Here is a 7,419-nt window from a genome sequence, read left to right as displayed (position 1 = left end):
GGTTAAGACATCGTAGATTTAACAAGCCTTTTCTTCCCCATTAAGCGTTGTTGGCAGGATTTGAACCTGCGCGGGGAATCCCCAATGGATTTCAAGTCCATCGCCTTAACCACTCGGCCACAACAACCACTCTAAAATGTGTGAATCTGCAGAATCAGATAAACAAATGCAATTCCTTTTATTTAAAGATTGTTCCTCCTGTCTTCAAGGCAGGTGATTGTGCAGACTTGCATAATTCCAGGTACATATCAAAGTTTTCTGTTGCAGCTAAAGTTTGTCTGGTTGGTGAACTCGTGAGGATGAATAAAACAAAGTTGAAAGTTCATTATGACCCTGATGTGAGTTGAACACATAACCTTCTGATCTGGAGTCAGACGCGCTACCATTGCGCCACAGAGCCTTTTCTCATATCCTCTGAGGTTGTAAACCAATCTGATCATAGCGGGCACACCTTCCAAACCAAATAACTTCCGTCTTGTTTTCATGAAGCTTCATCCATGTTTTAAAGTCCCTGAGACAGTCCATCAAGGGGTTCGTAGGTTACTATGATGCAGAGAAAAATAGATGTAAAATATATGAGATGTTCTACACTTGCAGCTTTGTTCATTTATTTATTTTTAATTACATCCAGTGTTTGAACAAGGTGTGACTGACTTATCTAAGTATATAAAACCTTGGTTGGAACCATGGCAATGGGGAGGGCAGGCCTTGGCAGCTTTCTCAAGCCACACTACGACCACGCTCATGGAAAGGAGAAGCGCCAACTGGTCCAAGAGGAGATACGTGCTGAGATGGAGGAGGAACGCTGCAGAAAGATGGCCGGCATGTCCAAGCAAGGGGTGTGGACAAGGTGGGAGCATGCAGAACCTCGCAAACTCACCTGGGAAGAACTCTGGAGAGCTGAACCTCTGCGCAGAAAGTTCCTAATTCAATCAGTGTACAACGTCCTCCCAAGCCCGGCCAACCTGCACACCTGGGGCCTGGCAGATACGCCTGAGTGCAAGTTGTGCCAGAGGAGGGGCACCATGGAGCACATTCTGAGCTGCTGCCCAAAGGCGTTAGGAAAGGGGCGGTATTGCTGGCGCCACGACCAAGTTCTAAAATCCTTGGCGGATTCCATCTGCACAGCGATACAGAACAGCAAGTCCCAGGTCGCCCCGAAGCAGTCAATCCCGTTTGTTACAGCTGGGCAGAATGCAAAACACCAGGCAAACTCCGCAGGAGGACTCCTCGCTACAGCTCGTTACTGGCAGCTCCAAGTTGATCTGGGAAGGCATCTCAAGTTCCCAGCTAACATAGCTGCCACTTCACTCCGCCCAGGTATGGTATTAACTTTGGAGTCCACCAAGCAAGTGGTCCTGCTGGAACTGACTGTCCCCTGGGAGGACTGGATTGGTGAGGCCAATGAGCGCAAGAGGGCCAAATACTCTGAGCTCACCACAGAGTGCCGGAGCAATGGCTGGAGAGCCCGCTGCGAGCCAGTTGAAATTGAGTGCAGAGGTTTCGCAGGACTTTCACTCCAGAGAGTGCTCAAACTCCTTGGAATTAGAGGACTGCAGTTGAGGAGAGCCACCAAGAACATCCTCGAGGCCGTAGAAAAGGCCTTGCGGTGCTGTGGATCCGTAAGGGGGATCTGTGGTGCGCTAATTGGACACAAGCCGGGGATTGATCACCCCCGGCTGGGTCGCCCGGGTGAGGGTGTACGATTGTTAAAGACCAGAAACACCCTGTGACCCCGGGTCAATCACTGATGACGTGTCCAAGTATCACCGTAAGGTGTATTCAAGTTCTATACATATGGCTTATATTAGAGCTGGGTATCATCACTGACCTCCCGATACGATTCCGATACACTAGGTCCCAAGGCGATACGATTTCCGATACGATACGATTCGATATCGATATTCTGGTTACAATAAGGGAGTAACATAATCCTTCCACGCGCCACGTCCGACCAGAGAAACCCCACCCTGCCTGGTGAAAAGAAGCAGCCTGCTCACTCCTCAAGTAAGGAGGAGACTTGAGCTCAGTGCAGGGCCTCCCGGGGTTGGTAGATGGAGCAATGCCCAGGACTGACTTAGGTAGGAGCACTGGGTGATAAAATGGGGGAAAAAATCGGGATTAAAAAAAAAAAAAAAAAAAAAAAAAAAAAAAAACCCTAGCTTATATATATATATATATATATATTGTCAGAATCAAGAAGAGGTGAGGCAGCCACCATCCGACAGATGCACAAAAAATAAACACAACTGAAGGAGAAAAACAGACATTTCTTCCCTGACCGGGAATTGAACCCGGACCGTGGTGGTGAAAGCACCAAATCCTAGCCATTAGACCATCAGGTCACATTCAAGTTACTTTCTGAACATCAGACCGTGAGCGTAGAAAGCGATGTACGGACAGTTCTTGTGCATTGCACTCTTTGTAAATGAGGCCCCTGATGGATGAGTTATAAATCACAGTCTTGTCTGAGGTTAAGACATCGTAGATTTAACAAGCCTTTTCTTCCCCATTAATCGTTGTTGGCAGGATTCGAACCTGCGCGGGGAATCCCCAATGGATTTCGAGTCCATCGCCTTAACCACTCGGCCACAACAACCACTCTAAAACGTGTGAATCTGCAGAATCAGATAAACAAATGCAATTCCTTTTATTTAAAGATTGTTCCTCCTGTCTTCAAGGCAGGTGATTGTGCAGACTTGCATAATTCCAGGTACATATCAAAGTTTTCTGTTGCAGCTAAAGTTTGTCTGGTTGGTGATGGATAAAACAAAATTGCAAGTTCATTATGACCCTGATGTGAGTTGAACACATAACCTTCTGATCTGGAGTCAGACGCGCTACCATTGCGCCACAGAGCCTTTTCTGATATCCTTTGAGGATAGCCATTAGCCATTGGACCATCAGGGACACATGTGACATCATGACAACTTCACTGCAACTTCACTGCAACTTCACTGCATCGCCTGTGAGTGTCGCCAACAGAAAAAACTTTACAAATGTGCATAGGCCAGAATTGATCGGTGCATGAAGCACCACAACTTTATTGTGCAGACTTGCATACTGCCCACTTAAGGGCAAGAAATTCTAATTTGTGCGCAGCATACCTGGACTCACATTTCGACAGACCTCGGCTCGCATAAGCAACGACGCGCTTCTGTCCCTGTTGCTCCTGGTAGAGGGCAGCACCGAGGCCCGAGGTGCTCGCATCCGTATGTAAAATGTAGGAGAGCTTAGGGTCAGCAATCCCGAGGATGGGTGCGGTCATCAGCTTTCCGATTATGGTGTCGAACGCTGTTTGGCAAGCAAGCGTCCATCTGTCACTAAAGGAGTCCTTTGGGTTGAAGTACTTCTCAGGGTTCACTGTGATTTTAGCGTGCTTTCTCAGCGGCGGATAGCCAGCGGTGAGCTCGTTGAGTGGCTTCACGATCTTTGAGTAGTCTTTAACGAACCGGCGGTAGTAACCGCAGAAACCCAGGAAGGTTCTTAGCTCCTTCAAGTTGTTTGGTTTTGGCCAGGTTTTTAATGCTGCTACTTTGTCAGGATCGGTTTCGATGCCTTTTTCAAACACGATGTGGCCGAGGTACTTCACAGAGGTTTGGAAGAACTTGCATTTCCCTGGCGACAGTTTCAAGCCAAACTCTTTCAATTGGTTGAGCACGCGCATCAACCTTTCCTCATGCTCCTCCAATGTAGAGGAGAAGATGATGAGGTCATCCAGGAAAACTAGGGCTAAGTTCAACCCTCCTAGACAGCGCTCCATAAGCCTCTGGAACGTGCTAGGGGCGTTGGTTATTCCCTGAGGCATCCTGTTGAACTCGAAGAATCCTAGAGGGCAGACGAATGCAGTTTTGTGTTTGTCTGCTTCCTCCATCTCTATTTGATAGAAGCCTGATTTGAAATCGAGCACTGAGAACCACCTGGACCCGGTCAACGCCGAGAAGGACTCTTCCAGATTAGGTAAGGCATATGAATCCTTTACTGTTTGTGTGTTCAATTTTCTGTAATCTATACAGAGTCTGACGTCGCCATTCTTTTTCCTGACGACTACGATCGGCGAAGAGAAAGGTGACTGATTCACGGATGACTTCTGCATCGAGGAGTTGCTGGAGATGGGCACGCACAGCCTCTATGTTCTGGGTGATGTATAGGTCTCGGCCTATGTTTGAATGGTGTTGTGTCACTGATAGTTATGTGGTGTTTGATTTTGTCAGTGCGGCCAAAGTCAAGCTCGTGCAGTGCAAACATCTCCGGCATGGAACTCAATTTTTCTGTTATCCTCTCTTTCCACTCGTTGGGTACCGGAGAGTCAGCGAAGTCAAAGTCGAGATTTGGTTTTTGGTCAGGTTTTGTGGGGGAGTCTGAGTCAGGGGTCTTGACAGGTTGAACACTCTTGACAGCGTGTATCTCTGCTATCATGGCCTTTGGAGACAGGGTGATGTCATGGTGTGACTCGTTCTTGAGCGTGACTGGTATGCAGCATGGTAGCTTTGGTGGTAGGCTTACCAGGCTATCTGTCACCAGGATGCCACCAGGCAGAGACGATGACTTTGGTGACTCTACCATCACCCACTTTCCAACATCAGGTGTTCTGCAGCTCACTGATCCTTCGAGGACTTTGGTCTGTCCAGCTGAAATGGTCTCGAGATCTCTACTATGAAGCCTTACTTCTCCCAGACTGGAATCAACAGACTTTTTTCCGGATTTCAAGGGTCTTTAAGACAACTTTGTAGCCATAAGGAAGGGACTCATAGTTCTGAGGTGCGATCTTTGCATACTTTTCATAGAGAACATCCAAAGTATTTGTGCCTATAAGCACTGATGACAAGGTGGAGCGCATGTCAGGTACAACCAAGACCAGCGTTGGTACCTCGATGTCGGCTCCAACTAAGCTCTCTGGGAATCTGATGGTGGCCTCAGCCAAGGTAAGGAACGCTTTGACCGTTGGCTCCTTCCACTTCTAGCAGGTTGTTCAAGGAATTGAGAGGTAATTGAGACAAGTTCTCCAGGTAGAAGGAGTTGGGAATCGTTGTTACTTGAGAACCTGAATCCAACAAGCAACTGCAGTCTTTGGCTGCGTCCCAATTGACCCCCTCGCCCTCGTTTTCTTCACTCCCCCTAAATTTTGCGCGTTCCCGTGAAGGTAGTGGTGTCCCAATTCCTCTTTTCACCTAGGGGGAGGGGGCTTATCGAGGGCGAGGGGCTGAGGATAACCCCTTCAAATCGAGGGTTTTCACATGCTGACTTCGCGAGCTAGGGGGGTATGAAAATTTCCCAGAATGCTTTTCGTCGTCATTTGCGGACTGAATCCAAAAAAAGAACATGGCGGACATTTCTTATTTTTTTGTGAATAAAATCAATATTTTGAGTTAGTTTCTGCATAAAAATGCGTTTTGATTACATTTCTAGTGACAAACCTATATTTTACTTTCATAATATTCACTCAGTGAATGTACATAATCCCTTTTTTGTCCGTTGTTCGTTAAGATCGCGCCGGAGTAAAGGCTGTTAGGTTACGCCGTAGGCTACGTAACCTACGCCGTAGGCTACGTAAGCTACGCCATAGGCTACGTAACCTACGCCGTAGGCTCTGCGTCGATTTGACTCGCCAACCGAAGGCAAACAGGCAGACTCGTCTCAGAGAAATAGAAAGAAATAATCCTGTGACTCGTCAGATTTGTTTTGGATGTTTCTGATATAATAGTTTTCAGAAACCACAAAGTAATCCAGCTGTTATCTGGGTAATTTACACACTTTCAGATAAAGTTGCCGAAGATCACGCCAGAATGAAGGGATTTATGTTACACCAACGCAGAGCGTACGGCGTAGGTTACATAACCTGCGCCGTAAGCTCTGCGTCGATGTACGCGGCGACACGCGCCGTACGCCGTACCCTACGCCATAGGCTCTGCGTCGATTTAACGCGGACCCAAGCTCCAGAGCCGGCAGACAGAAATCTCAAAATTTCGGAGCAAATTTCTTAACAGGCGTAGCTACAACTGTTAGATTTCATCTATTAAACCAACATCTTCCTAAATGATTTATTTCAGCTTGCGTAATTCTCAACAGAGCTGCAGGTTTCTCTCCCGGGACGACGGAGCAGCTTGACCCGGCGGACACGTCTGTCCCCCCGGCTGTGAGCTGCTGCTGCTCCCCGGTGGCGGCGGCTATTCTCATCTCCGAAAACATCGGGTCAAATTTCTTAACAGGCGTTATTTGGATAAACTGAGCCCCGGTTGCGGATCTTAAAGGTTACCTTTATACCTGAAAAAATATTAAAACTTAATAAAGTGCCATATTAACAGCGCTACAGCTGAAATTAAAACAGCTTTTGGCTCTCTGCTTCCTGATCAGGGTAGGGATGAAAAAGAGGGGGAGTAGGAGAATGGCCCAGGCACCTGGGCCAAGTGCCCTAGATTTCAAGTGCCCTAAAATCTCCCCCTTCTTTTTTAGGGGTTAGGGAAGAAAAGAAGGGCGAGTGGAGAAAAGAAGGGCGAGTGAAGTTGAATTGGGATTGGGCCTTTGTCAGCTATAGTCACTTGTGCGGTGCACTTGGTTCCAATCAGACCTTTTGGCAGGGTCACTGACTGTCTCTGTGTGTGAGAATACACATGGGCTCTGTGTAGCTTCTTATTGGGACACTTTGTCTGTGTTCCAGTCCCCGTTTGTCCCACAACCGGAACTGGATCTAGTTTAAAGGATCAGGATTTGGAGTGCCATGTTGACTGTCCCATGCTCACTGCTTTTCTTTTAGCTGCTTCCTCTTCTCAGCCACAAGGGATGGGTTCGGCTCACTTTCACACTGAGACTTGATGTGCCCATCCTCTCCACATCCAAAGCAATACCAGGGCCTTGGTCTATTGCTTGTGTTGTTGTTTGCATCTCGGCTGTGGGGCTGCAACCTTTGAGATGTGTGAGTGATAACTGGAGAATGTGTCCTAGCTGTTTGGGGAGCTAGTGGTCTGGCAGCTGATTTAGCTTTTCTACTGTCTCTCTGTGTGATACGTGTGAGCTGGGACTGTAGATCAGCTATTTGTTTCTTTAAGTCTTGGATTTCAGACCTGTGATCAAGAGCTGGCTGATATGAGTTGCAGTCTTCTTCACTCTGCACATAAATACCTTGATAATGAGAGGACACTCTTGGCTTTGAAACATTGAAATGTTGTTTCATGCGTGATGCTTTGGAAGAACGCTTATCTTCTGCTGTGCGGAGTAACAGCAAGTTCAGCAAAGGTAGGTGGGTTCTGCTTCTTTTGTTCTAGCTGGAGTTCAGCTATCAAGATGTTATCCCAGGAGCCTCTGACGAACTGCCTGAGAAGATGCCGGTCAAGGTCGCTTGCAGTTACACCTCCCCTCCTGAGGGTGGTGCTCAGCATCACCTGCAGCCGTTGTAGATAAGCTGAGGGTTTCTCACCATTA

General features: G+C 47.6%; 4 non-coding genes across 4 annotated transcripts; all 4 read right to left on the bottom strand.

Annotated features, from left to right (window-relative positions):
- Positions 1–45: 45 nt before the first annotated feature.
- On the bottom strand, positions 46–127 carry trnas-uga (transfer RNA serine (anticodon UGA)). Its single transcript has one exon. It is a non-coding gene; the product is annotated as a tRNA-Ser (tRNA).
- Positions 128–328: 201 nt separating this feature from the next.
- trnaw-cca (transfer RNA tryptophan (anticodon CCA)) lies at positions 329–400 on the bottom strand. The gene has a single exon. It is a non-coding gene; the product is annotated as a tRNA-Trp (tRNA).
- Positions 401–2,517: 2,117 nt separating this feature from the next.
- On the bottom strand, positions 2,518–2,599 carry trnas-cga (transfer RNA serine (anticodon CGA)). The gene has a single exon. It is a non-coding gene; the product is annotated as a tRNA-Ser (tRNA).
- A 190-nt stretch (positions 2,600–2,789) lies between these two features.
- trnaw-cca (transfer RNA tryptophan (anticodon CCA)) lies at positions 2,790–2,861 on the bottom strand. The gene has a single exon. It is a non-coding gene; the product is annotated as a tRNA-Trp (tRNA).
- Positions 2,862–7,419: the final 4,558 nt, after the last annotated feature.

Source organism: Cololabis saira, unplaced genomic scaffold (genome assembly GCF_033807715.1).
Source record: "Cololabis saira isolate AMF1-May2022 unplaced genomic scaffold, fColSai1.1 scf176, whole genome shotgun sequence".
Lineage (NCBI taxonomy): Eukaryota > Metazoa > Chordata > Actinopteri > Beloniformes > Belonidae > Cololabis > Cololabis saira.
The sequence above is the reverse complement of the archived record's forward strand: the minus strand, read 5'-3'. Positions and strand labels throughout refer to the sequence as shown.